An 11,810-nucleotide genomic window follows, 5' to 3' on the forward strand; every position below is an offset into this window, starting at 1 on the left:
AAGCTGATTTTCTTCAGTAAGACATATTTCCTCTAATCAGCATGCAGGCCTGGAGCACATGATAAAGTTGTTTGTACTGACTGATCAGTTGGATGCCTAGTCTGATATCACAAATTCCCATTACCTGCCTGGGCCAGTCACTAATGTGGATTCCTGGAAGAAGATATTTGTGTTCTTTACTTCATTTTTTTTTAAAAAAAAGCCTTTTGTTCTTTACTGCTGCTATGTAGGAACCATTCTCTAATGTCCCAGATGAAATGGGGAATATTGTCACTTAAATCATATAGCTAATTTAAATAAGCCTGACTTCATTAACTGAAGAGAGCAAGAGAAATGTTCATTTGTCAGTTATATTGTATTTTATTGTGATTCCATCACAGTAAAGGAAGTTAGCTCTCAGACATTTTAATATAGATACCATGCTAGCAGTATTTTCATGATCTCCAAAGATTTTCTAAGACTATTTCTATACAGACTTTTATGGGAAATTTTGTTGTTAAATTGGCTGAAAGCATGTACTTTCTTCCCCAATTAAAATAGGTACATTGAAAACTGCTAATAGAAAGTTATCTTGAAAACAAATATTGTATTATAGCATTCAGCAAAAACCTGCCTACAGCTCAGGCCATAATCTCCATACAAATAAGACTTCAGAAAAAGATTCATTTAATAGTAGTTATTATGTTATGATCACTTAACCATAAAATAAAATGAAATAATAATAATAATAATAATAATAATAATAATAATAATAATAATAATAATAATAATAATAATAATAATAATAATAATAATAATAGTTTGATAAACATTTCTGCTAAATGTAAAGATGCTTTGCTTTATAATTTTAATAAAGAGAAGTGCGGATACAGACCAATGCATTTTTAGGTAGCTAGAGGAAATCATTTAGATATGAACTATGGAAGATTAGAAATTCATGGCTAGTTCCAAATCTGAATGAAATGCATTTTAGTATGTAGCTCTCAGGGCTTTATGAATGTGGCAACTGGAAGTTGAACATCATGAAGTCGATAAGCAAATTATATGTTTCTACATTTATCTGTATTCATACTGCAAGATGTATTTGATTGTGGAATCAAGACATCTACAGTAAAAATCATGAAGCTTAATCAATCCCCTTCACTGATAATAAAACGTCTAACAACCTGTGATAACAAGCAAACCGGATTTTAGAATTTTCATTTTATTGCAACGTATATGATAGGTTCTAATAAACATAAAAAATAAGTGCTCTTAAACAATATGCATTTTCCAGTTCTTTGAACTCACTTCTAAGTCATTTGCTTCGGGTAACAGCAGAACTTGCTGAGTAGGCTTAGAAAGTAGGTAATCATCATCTAACTGGGTTTCACTCTGCAATTAGATTACATCAGCATGAGGAAAAGTCATTTGACCATGAGAGCTGAATGTTCATTGCTTTAATGTCAGCTGAAGAAATTCTGGGTGTCAGTAATCTAGAAGTACTATTGGAGTTGTATTTGATTCGATTTCCTCCATCAGTATAGGATTTTTGAAATAGTTGTTTCTAACCTCACGGCTCCTTCTAGCTTAATTAGCCAGAAAAGGAGATTAAATGGACATGCAGCTACAAAGACAAATATTTTTAGTCCTTTCCATATGCAAACCTTAGTCCACTACTGCACAGAAGCCATGGATTAGGAAAGTTAGGACAATTAGTCTCTTCAATTTTGCAGAAAACTAAGCATTTTACAGTCATGCTTCAGCTTGCCTTCAGATGAGCAGTATTCAGTGCTAAAATGTCAAAATGCCTTTTGGGGCACAGCTGCAGTTCTACCACAAGGCAGAAAAACGGAGAGTATCTTCACTGAGCAGCTGTGGCCAAAATGGAAAACATAAAAAGATGACAGAATTTGACCACATCAGTTCTCACACAAAGTTAATCATAACTTATTGGTATTCTTACTTACAATTCCAGAAGTTTTCTTAAATGTTTTATCTATTCCATCCCAAAGTTATTCCAGGACATTTTTTGAAATAAATAAAACAAAAACACAAATTATGAAATAAAACACTCTAAAGGTTCAAAAAAGTCTTCACAAAGATTTCCATGTACATATTCTGTGCCCTAGAGACATCATGTTCTGTTGCTACAGACCTAAACACCGGCCACAGAGTGGTCATTGCACGCAGTCTCGCCTCAGGGCCAGCTAAACCTATGGAGAAAGTTCTTCTAGGAGTCACTGAAAAACACCTGAAAGACACTGTAGTCCTCAGTCCTAAACAACACAAGTTCCTGAAGGGAAAGTCCTGCTTAACAAACTTCTTTTCCTTTTACAACGAACTTTCCCATCTAGTTGACCTAGGGAAGCCAGCTGATGTCATCTTTGTGGATTTCAGCCAAGCTTTGGATACCGCTTCACGCAGTATCCTTCTGGGCAAAACGTTGCACCCACAGGTAGATCAATGCATAGTATGATGGCTGAAAAATTGGCTGAAGGCTCAGGCTCAAAGGGTTATGGCAAATGGGGTTATATCAGGCTGCTGGCCAGCCACTAGTGGGGTTGCCCAGGGCCCCATTTTCGGTCCACTTCTCTTCAATGTTTTCATAAACGACTCGCGTGCAGGACTTGAAAGTGTTTTGAGTAGGCCACACTAAAAGTGTGATGCTGAACTGGGAGGCGCTGGTGACTCCCTCGAGGGTAGAGTGGCCTTGCAGGGTGATTGTGACAGACTCGAGTGCCGGGCAGTCATCAACTGTATGAAGTTCAACAAGAGCAAGTGCTGGACTCTGCCCCTGGGAAGGGGCAATCCTGAATATACATGCAGACTGGGGGATGAGAGGCTGCATGCAGAGCAGCCCCACAGCAAAGGAGCTGGGGGTTCTGGTCCAGGGCAAGTTGAATAGGAGTCAGCAGTTTGGGGCACTGCAGTAGAAGGAGGGTACAGAAAGAAAAAAAAGTACCGGGTATCCAAAGGAGGCCAACAAAGATGGTGAAGGGTCTAGAGGGGAAAACTCAAGGAGCAGCTGAGGTAACTTGGGTTGTTGAGCTTAGAGAAGAGAAGGCTGAGGAGCGACCTCATCGCCGTCTACTGCTTCCTCAAGATGGGAGCAGAATGCGGTGGTGCTGAATGGACTGGTGGAGTAAGTCTAGAGGAGGTCTATTCTAGGTCTGTAGCTCAACAGCCCTCTGTCTAAATAAGTTGGGTCAGTTTGCTTATATATGTCAAAGAAGCCTATGGCTTATTCTTATTTATATGGTGTGCCAATTGCCTAAAGACTCAGAGATCACCATCAGAGTTCATAACCCCACTTCCATCAGCACATATTAAAGCTGAGAAATGTGACATCAATTTTTTTTCCTGGCAGATTCTTCCCAGATCTCTTACATTAAGTTGGTACTTCCATTGACAAGTATGTGAAGTAACAGATTGCTTTAAACTAGCAGAGCTGTAAAAAGATTGACTGGAACACAGCTAGGAATTGCAACAAACTGATTTTTCACTTTGGCTTTAGAGGTCCAACCATAATAGGTGAAAAAAAGAGTAACTAGCTTTGAACAAATTTTACATTTAAAAAACAACTTTCTCTGCATGCTGGTTGGTAGTCCACCTACTAAAATTGCTTATTGTCGGTAATAACTGAAAAGCAGAAAGTGATGCAGAGCATCATTTGATGCAGTGTGTCACTTACTCCCAACACTACCCTCCCAAGACTGGTGACCATAGCTCCAGGCATCTAATGGAGTGCCTGTAGATGATTTCTTTTAAAACCAAATGTGCATAGACACCCTGCAGAATAAGCAGCCTATTCAGACTGCAGACTTTCTGCACCATGTGTGCTTCATTAATTATTATTATTCATGTTTTAATTGTTATTATTTTACAGTTCCCAAGAGGAACGTAGGTTTTGTTGTTGTTGTTGTTGTTTGTTTGTTTGTTTGTCATCTGTTAAAGACACAAATAGAAGGACTAGGCTCAAAGGAGCAGCAGAGGCAGATGGTATACTGTCAGTTACATATATAAAACTATTCTCTCAAGTCTCACTAGTGAGGAAAATAGATTTTCTTTTTTCTTTTCCTTTCAGGCAAACAATTTATTTCATAATGAGTTTGAAGTAGTAGACACATGGCTGGGTCTTTCAAGAGTTTTGACAGTCAGAAAAAAATCTTAGAAACTAAGATTATTTTGACTGAGTCAAAAATCATTTATGCATATGTTCTTGCCACAGAGAAACCTCCACTGGTTTCTAAAGCAAATAATATGAGCCATGTGTCCAACTTCTCTCTTCTGCCTGTCACATTTCCAGTTAACCTTGTTAGCCAGGTTAGTGGAAAAACAGTGGTTTAATGCAACACAGGCAGTGACCTGCCAGATGACCTATGCAGATCAGATGAAGAATATCAATTTCAGGGTTGAATGGGAGTGGGAATAGGACAACTGCTGCTAATGAACGCTAAATTATTTTTATGATCATGCTTCTCACAGCAGAGCAGCAGCTTTCTGAGGCACCAGGAGCTGATCTGAACTGCAGGTGAGAGTGCAAGCGCTCACATGCCAGAAGGAAAAATAAAGGTTTACTGAAAGGGCAAATAGTAAGGCTACCAGGGAGCTAGGATTACTTGTTTAAATGGCATTTTGAGTCAGGAAGCAGCTGGTCCTAAATAAGCAAATACTGCTTAGAAATGAGTACTGTGCTCTGTAAATATGCCAGTATACAGGAGTTAAAGGATTTAAAGACTAAAAAGATATTGCAGAATCTTCCAGTTTTCTGCTGATAAAATGTGCAACCTATGAACGTTCAGGTGAAATTACATTGCAGTTCAGAAGTACTATATGAATTAAAATTGTACCCCAAATATATTTGTTGTATAGGATTCTTTGAAAACATTAAGATCCTGGCCATGGGCCAGATTATGCCAGCGTACATGTTAGAAAGGTTCTCAGTAGCAGAATTTCTCAAGGATTTGAAGACTCAGCTAAGATGCAAACTACGGGGTTTTGTTTTGTTTTGTTTTGTTTTGTTTTGTTTGTTTATTTGTTTATTTATTTATCTATGTATTTATTTTCAAGGACACATTATTATACCTATGTTTGCATGGTCTCCTTTTTGTCCTTCTCAAGCACTTACACAGAGCAGGTACTCCTGCATCACACAAGCCTTGCAGAGATAGGTAAAAGCATGGCTCCTCACAGTCCCTTCTTCAGCCTGTGCACTGATGGAGCCAGGCCAGGCTTGCTTATGAGAATCTGTTCTTACTTGCCTCCAGTGACAAGTTCACTAGATCTGGAGAAAATGCATGTGCTTTGTATATTTTGAGAGAAAAAAAAAAAAAAAAAAAAAAAAAGCACAAGCAAACAAGAATACATTTATGAGTTCTGCCATGCTTTCCAACCACATTATAGAATGACCAAAAGCTTAAAAACTAATTAAAAACTAATCAATAATGTAAAAAGAAATAGTTTGTTTCAGAAGAATAAGTCATTTTTGTCTTTTCCAAGCAACTCATTTTTCTAGGTAATGGTAGGGATATATATTATACTAGAGAAGTGATTGGTTTGTTATCTCCCCCCTGCCTCCACCTTCCTCCACCACACATGCGAAAAAGAAAAAAGGAAAAAAGAAAGGAAGAAAACATCACTATACATTGATTTGTTTCTTCAAAGTCAAAAGCATGATTAGCCTTGCATATACATAACTAAGCAGCTAAACTACCCAGTTTATGTAGGAAAAAAAAAAAAAAAAAAAAACAAATAGGAACTTAGGTCATTACAGGTCCCAAGGGCCTGTAATCTCTTTCATAAATTCTTTGGCACCATTTAAAAATTGGCATACATTTCTTCCTTATCATTTCTGTGCAAAAACCATTTCATTACTTCTTTGTTTGTTGTATTCAGGTTACAATTTACCTTAAATAACTCATGTTATGCCCTGGTGTTTTTGCCTCTGTCAGGTTGTCTTCACAACCTTCCCTTTGCTAAAGGACCTTGTATTTTTTCAATGTCCTAAGGATAATGAAAGGAATTATTTAGGTAGTGTGTTAAGAATACATGGTAAAGTAAAAATAAAATAACCCAAATTCTTAAAAAATGGGTAGTCAAAGTTTGATTCTAACTTGTGTCAGATCCACACAGATCCAGAAAACTTCGTCCCTGCCTAGATGTTCTCCAGTAGATCATGCTAGCCTACATTTTATGGGATCACATTTGCTGTACATCTCTGGAATGTGAGCATTTCTTCTAGTTCTGGGCTTTATGACACATCTTTCCAAGTGCACAGCTCATGTCTGACACCCTTGTGTGAATTCAGAATCCTATAGCTCAGTGCCAGGACCAATAAATCAGTGTAGGCTGCCCTGCTGTGGAAAGGAGAAGCAACATCAAAAGTCACGTTAGCCTATTGTAATTTCATCGCACGTCAGTTTAATTAGTGTGATATCAGCTAGAGCCCACAAATGGTGCATAGAAAGATTTCCCAAATTTCCATAGCTTGTAGGAAAATAGCATCTGAAAGCTTGATTATCATACACAATTATAGGCTAGAGCAAGCTTCAAGACTTGGAACCCCAGCCTAAATATATACATAAAAAAAAAAAAAAAAAAAAAAAAAGAATTAAAAAAAAAAGAAAAAGAAAAAAAAAAAAACAAATAAACAAACAAACAAAACTTACACTTTTAGACTTTTAGTTAATTTAAAGACTGTGAGATCTGTAGAAAAGTTATAAATTTACTAAATGAATGGAGTCTGAGCATGAATAAGATAAATATTTTCATTTGTCCTGGTACAAGCAAGTTCCTTTCTACTGCCAGTAAAAAGAAGAGCACTGAACAGCTAATTATACTTGTTCCTTGGAAAGAATAAAATATGCAAATCCTCCACGGGCCAGAGGCCTTTGCTCAGAGGCACTGTAGGCAAGGTCTTCCTTTATTGCATAGAAGACAGAGGGAAAAAAAGTTTCCTCTCAGGTTTTCTGTTTCTCAGTTCTTGAGAGAATTCTCTCTTCATCTGTTTAACATTTTTGTCAGTGCCATGACCAGTGAAACTGAGTGCATCTCAGTAAGTTTGGTGATGACACCAAGCTGTGGGGCTGTACTGGGTCTGGCTGGAATGTTAACTTTCCCTGCAGCAGCCCATACAGTTCTGTACTCAGCACTTACAGCTGGAACAGCAGTGTTATGACACCAGTGTTGTGTCTACTAATGAGCAGCACTGGCACTCTCTCTGTGTCTACTGCTGAGCAGTACATGGGCCTCTCTCTAACCCTCCTAGGGGATGGGCAAAAAGTGAGGAGAGAAACATCACTAGGGCAGCTGACCTAAACCAACCAAAAGGAATATTCCATACCATGCGATGTCACACTCAGCAATAAAAGGTGGAAACGGGAAGAAGAGGGGAGGGGTGGGGTCTCCTTGTGAAAACATTGGTCCTCCTTCCAAACACCGGCTACGTGCGTTGAGGCCCTGCTTCAAGGACGTGGTTAATCATCGCTCATTTGTGGGAAGTAGAGAGTAATTTATTTCCTCTGCACTTCCATATAGCCTTCATTTATTTTATTTGTTTGTTTTCCTCCCTTCTTTTTATTTTCCCTTTCCCCCTCCCTTTCCTCCTTTCCCTTTTTATTTCCCTTTAGTTAAATTGTTTAGTTCATAATAATCTTTATTTAATTATTATTATTATTTCCATTTAATTAAATTATCCTTATCTCAACCCGTGAGTTGTTCTTTGCTTTACTTCTCCCCCTCCTCATCTAAAAAGAGGGGGAGTGAGAGAGCTGTTGTGGGGTTTAGCTGCCCAGCACAGTAAAACCACCACGGTCCTTTTTGGCGCCCAACGTGGGGCCCAAAGGGTTGAGATAACAATAGAATTGATTAAAACGCGTACAACTAACACACTTACTTGCTAGTAACCATGTTCAGTGTTCTGTTAATAATGGCTTCGATCATATGTCATGCAATCTGTGTCATATTCTCCTTTCTCTTATATATCCGATCCGACAAAGTGCTACAATCTGTGTTCATTTTTTTTTAATTTGCTGTGCTGCCAAGCACTGACCTTGAGTTTAATCTGGAATTCAGGCTCTGCGCTGTTATCATTTTGGTCTCATGGAAACTATCTTTTAGGGAATATTCAGAACTACACTGCCTTCCTCTCCTCATCTGGATACCAGTTTATTAATAATATCAGGAATGGTACCTTTCCCTTCTTTCACAGTGGGCTAATTACAACAGTTTGGGAGTATTTTGAAGATCCATCTGTAACCCGTGTATTGCTATTTCTAATTCTGAATAACAGGTTTCATTTTCTCTCTAAGATTAGTCGATTGTTTAGAAAGCTTACCCAGGAATCTGTCTCGAAACAGTCTTGTGGTGAGTGGCTAGGTGTGTGGGATGATGTTGGCAGATACCTGTCACGGGTGTCTCCTCCAATAGCTTTGAACTTCACCCCTGAGCAAGTGCTAAATCCTAAAAACTTGGTAGAATGTTTGAGTTGTATGTCCTGACCCTGATAATGCCGGAGAACGACAGCTTGCAGCATTGTGCTGGGCCCTGGCTTATTCCTATCAAACACTGTTTAACATCATCCAGCAACTTGAGGATAGGGAGGAAGTCTCTGAGTCTGATGACCAGATAACACATGCTGTGGCTGACCCAGAGGACCAACCGACTATGGTATCAGTTGCCCCCATAGTCAAGTCAAAACAATGGAAACGGAGGTCAGCTCGTTTAGTAAGGGAAGAAGCCTCTCCTAAGAAGGAGGGAGAAGAGGAAATGGCAGGCACCTCTAAAGCAGAGCCATCACAAAAACAGCAGGAAGACGAGACGGAAATCATAAAGGAATCAGAAATCACTCGATCCTTATCCCTGAGTGAGTTGCGAGAAATACGAAAGGATTATAGTCGACGCCCAGGTGAACACATCCTCACCTAGCTGCTTCAATGCTGGGATGCTGGGGCCAATAGCCTACAATTTGAAGGCAATGAAGCCAAGCAGCTGGGATCCCTCTCTAGAGAAAGGGTAATTGACAAAGTAATCAGGAGAGGAGCACAGGCCCTCAGCCTCTGGAGACGACTCCTGGCAGCTGTGAGAGAAAGATCATAGAATCATAGAATATCCTGAGTTGGAAGGGACCCTTAAGGATCATCAAGTCCAACTCTTGACACCGCACAGGTCTACCCAAAAGTTCAGACCATGTGACTAAGTGCACAGTCCAATCGCTTCTTAAATTCAGACAGGCTTGGTGCAGTGACATCCCCATAAGGAAGATACTGTATATCACATAGGCAAGTGGACCACTATGGATAAAGGTCTCCAGCATCTGCGGGAATTAGCTGTGCGGGAGATGATTTATAGTGATTTGGACAATACCCAGACACCTCAAGACCCTGATGAAGTCCAGTGCACAACATCCATGTGGCATAAATTTGTGCGGAGTGCACCATCAGCACATGCCAGTACCCTGGCAGTAATTAACTGGGATGAGGGAATGGGACCAACAGTGTATAATCTGTCCTGCCAGCTTCAAAAATATGAAGATAATCTCTCTGCTCTGCTACAGTCCTGTGTCTCAGCTCTGGAGAAACTGTCTGAAAGACGACCAGCTTGTGGAACGAGCATATTCCCCATATTCCCCCTCATCTAGATGGAGTGATACTTCAGCCACTAAGAATCAGCATTTGCCTGCTCAAGAGAGAGAGTACCCAAGATGCACACCACATGGTACCTTGTGGTTTTATCTGCGTGACCATGGGGAAGATATGAGGAAATGGGATGGTGTACCTACTTTAACCCTAGCTGCTTGGGTACGTGAACTGAAAGGAAATACAGCAGCAAGAAGAGGGGCTCCTAAGAGAAATGCTGCTCCAGTTTCTATTGGGCAGTACCCCAGAGGCAGTAGAAAAGCTGATGTTATTCTTGACCCTGATGAAGGGACCTCTACCTCTCATTTGCAAGAATTAAGTGGCAGACGCTCCAACCAGGACTAGAGGGGCCCTGCCTCTGGCCAGGTAGAGGAGGGGGATAACCGGATTTATTGGACTGTGTGGATCCGATGGCCTGGCACATCAGAACCACAAGAATACAAAGCTTTAGTGGACACTGGCGCACAATGCACCTTAATGCCATCAGGCTACCAAAGGACAGAACTCATCTGTATCTCTGGAGTGACAGGGGGATCTCAACAACTAACTGTACTGGAAGCTGAAGTGAGTCTAACTGGGAATGAGTGGCAAAAGCATCCCATTGTGACTGGCCCAGAGGCTCCGTGTATCCTTGGCATAGACTATCTCAAGAGAGGGTACTTCAAGGATCCAAAAGGATACCGGTGGGCTTTTGGCATAGCTGCTTTGAGCACAGAGAATATTAGGCAGCTGTCTACCCTGCCTGGCCTTTCAGAAGACCCTTCTGTTGTAGGATTGCTGAAGGTTGAAGAACAGCAGGTACCAATTGCTACTACAACGGTGCACTGACGGCAATATCACACCAACCGAGACTCCCTGATTCCCATCCATGAGTTGGTTCACCGACTGGAGAGTCGAGAAGTAATCAGCAAGACTTGCTCACCCTTTAATAGTCCTGTATGGCCAGTGCAAAAGTCTAATGGCAAGTGGAGGCTAACAGTGGACTATCGAGGCCTGAATGAAGTCACGCCACCGCTGAGTGCTGCAGTGCTGGACATGCTAGAACTTCAGTACGAACTAGAGTCAAAGGCAGCCAAGTGGTACACCACAATTGATATTGCTAATGCATTTTTCTCCATCCCTTTGGCAGCAGCATGCAGGCCACAGTTTGCTTTCACTTGGAGGGGCATCCAATACACCTGGAATCAGCTGCCCCAGGGGTGGAAACACAGCCCTGCCATTTGCCATGGACTGGTCCAGTCTGCACTGGAACAAGGGGGAGCTCCTGAACACCTTCAGTACATTGATGACATCCTCGTGTGAGGCAACACAGCAGAAGATTTTGAGAAAAGGAAGAAAGTAATCCAAAATCTCCTGAAAGCTGGTTTTGCCATTAAACAGAGCAAGGTCAAGGGGCCTGCACAGGAAATCCAGTTCTTGGGGGTAAAATGTCAGGATGGACATCACCATATTCCAATGGATATGATCAATAAAATAACAGCAATGTCTCCGCCAACTAGCAAAAAAGAAACACAAGCTTTCCTAGGCCTTGTGGGATTCTGGAGAATGCATGTGCCAGGCTATAGTCAGCTTGTGAGTCCTCTATATCGAGTGACTCGAAAGAGAAACTATTTCGAGTGGGGCCCTGAGCAACAACAAGCATTTGAACAAATCAAACAAGAAATAGCTCATGCAGTAGCCCTTGGGCCTGTCGGTACTGGACCAGCTGTGAAAAACATACTGTACACTGCAGCTGGGGAGCATGGCCTCACCTGGAACCTTTGGCAGAAAACCCCAGAAGAAACTCGAGGTCGACCTCTGGGCTTCTGGAGTTGGGGCTACCAAGGATCAGAAGCCAATTACACCCCAACTGAAAAAGAAATACTCACAGCATATGAGGGTGTTCGAGCTGCTTCAGAAGTTGTGGGTATAGAAGCACAGCTCCTCTTGGCACCGCGGCTACCTGTGTTACATTGGATGTTCAAAGAGAAAATTCCCACTACACACCATGCAACTGATGCTACGTGGAGTAAGTGGATAGCGCTAATTACACAGCGGGCTCGAATGGGAAAACCCAATCGCCCAGGAATCCTGGAAGAGATTATGGACTGGCCGGAAGGCAGAGATTTTGGAGTGCCAACAGAAGAGGTAACCCGTGCTGAAGAGGCACCACCATACAATGAGTTGCCAGAAGACAGAAAGCGGTATGCGTTG

The sequence above is a fragment of the Anas platyrhynchos genome, chromosome 1, assembly GCF_047663525.1.
Source record: "Anas platyrhynchos isolate ZD024472 breed Pekin duck chromosome 1, IASCAAS_PekinDuck_T2T, whole genome shotgun sequence".
Lineage (NCBI taxonomy): Eukaryota > Metazoa > Chordata > Aves > Anseriformes > Anatidae > Anas > Anas platyrhynchos.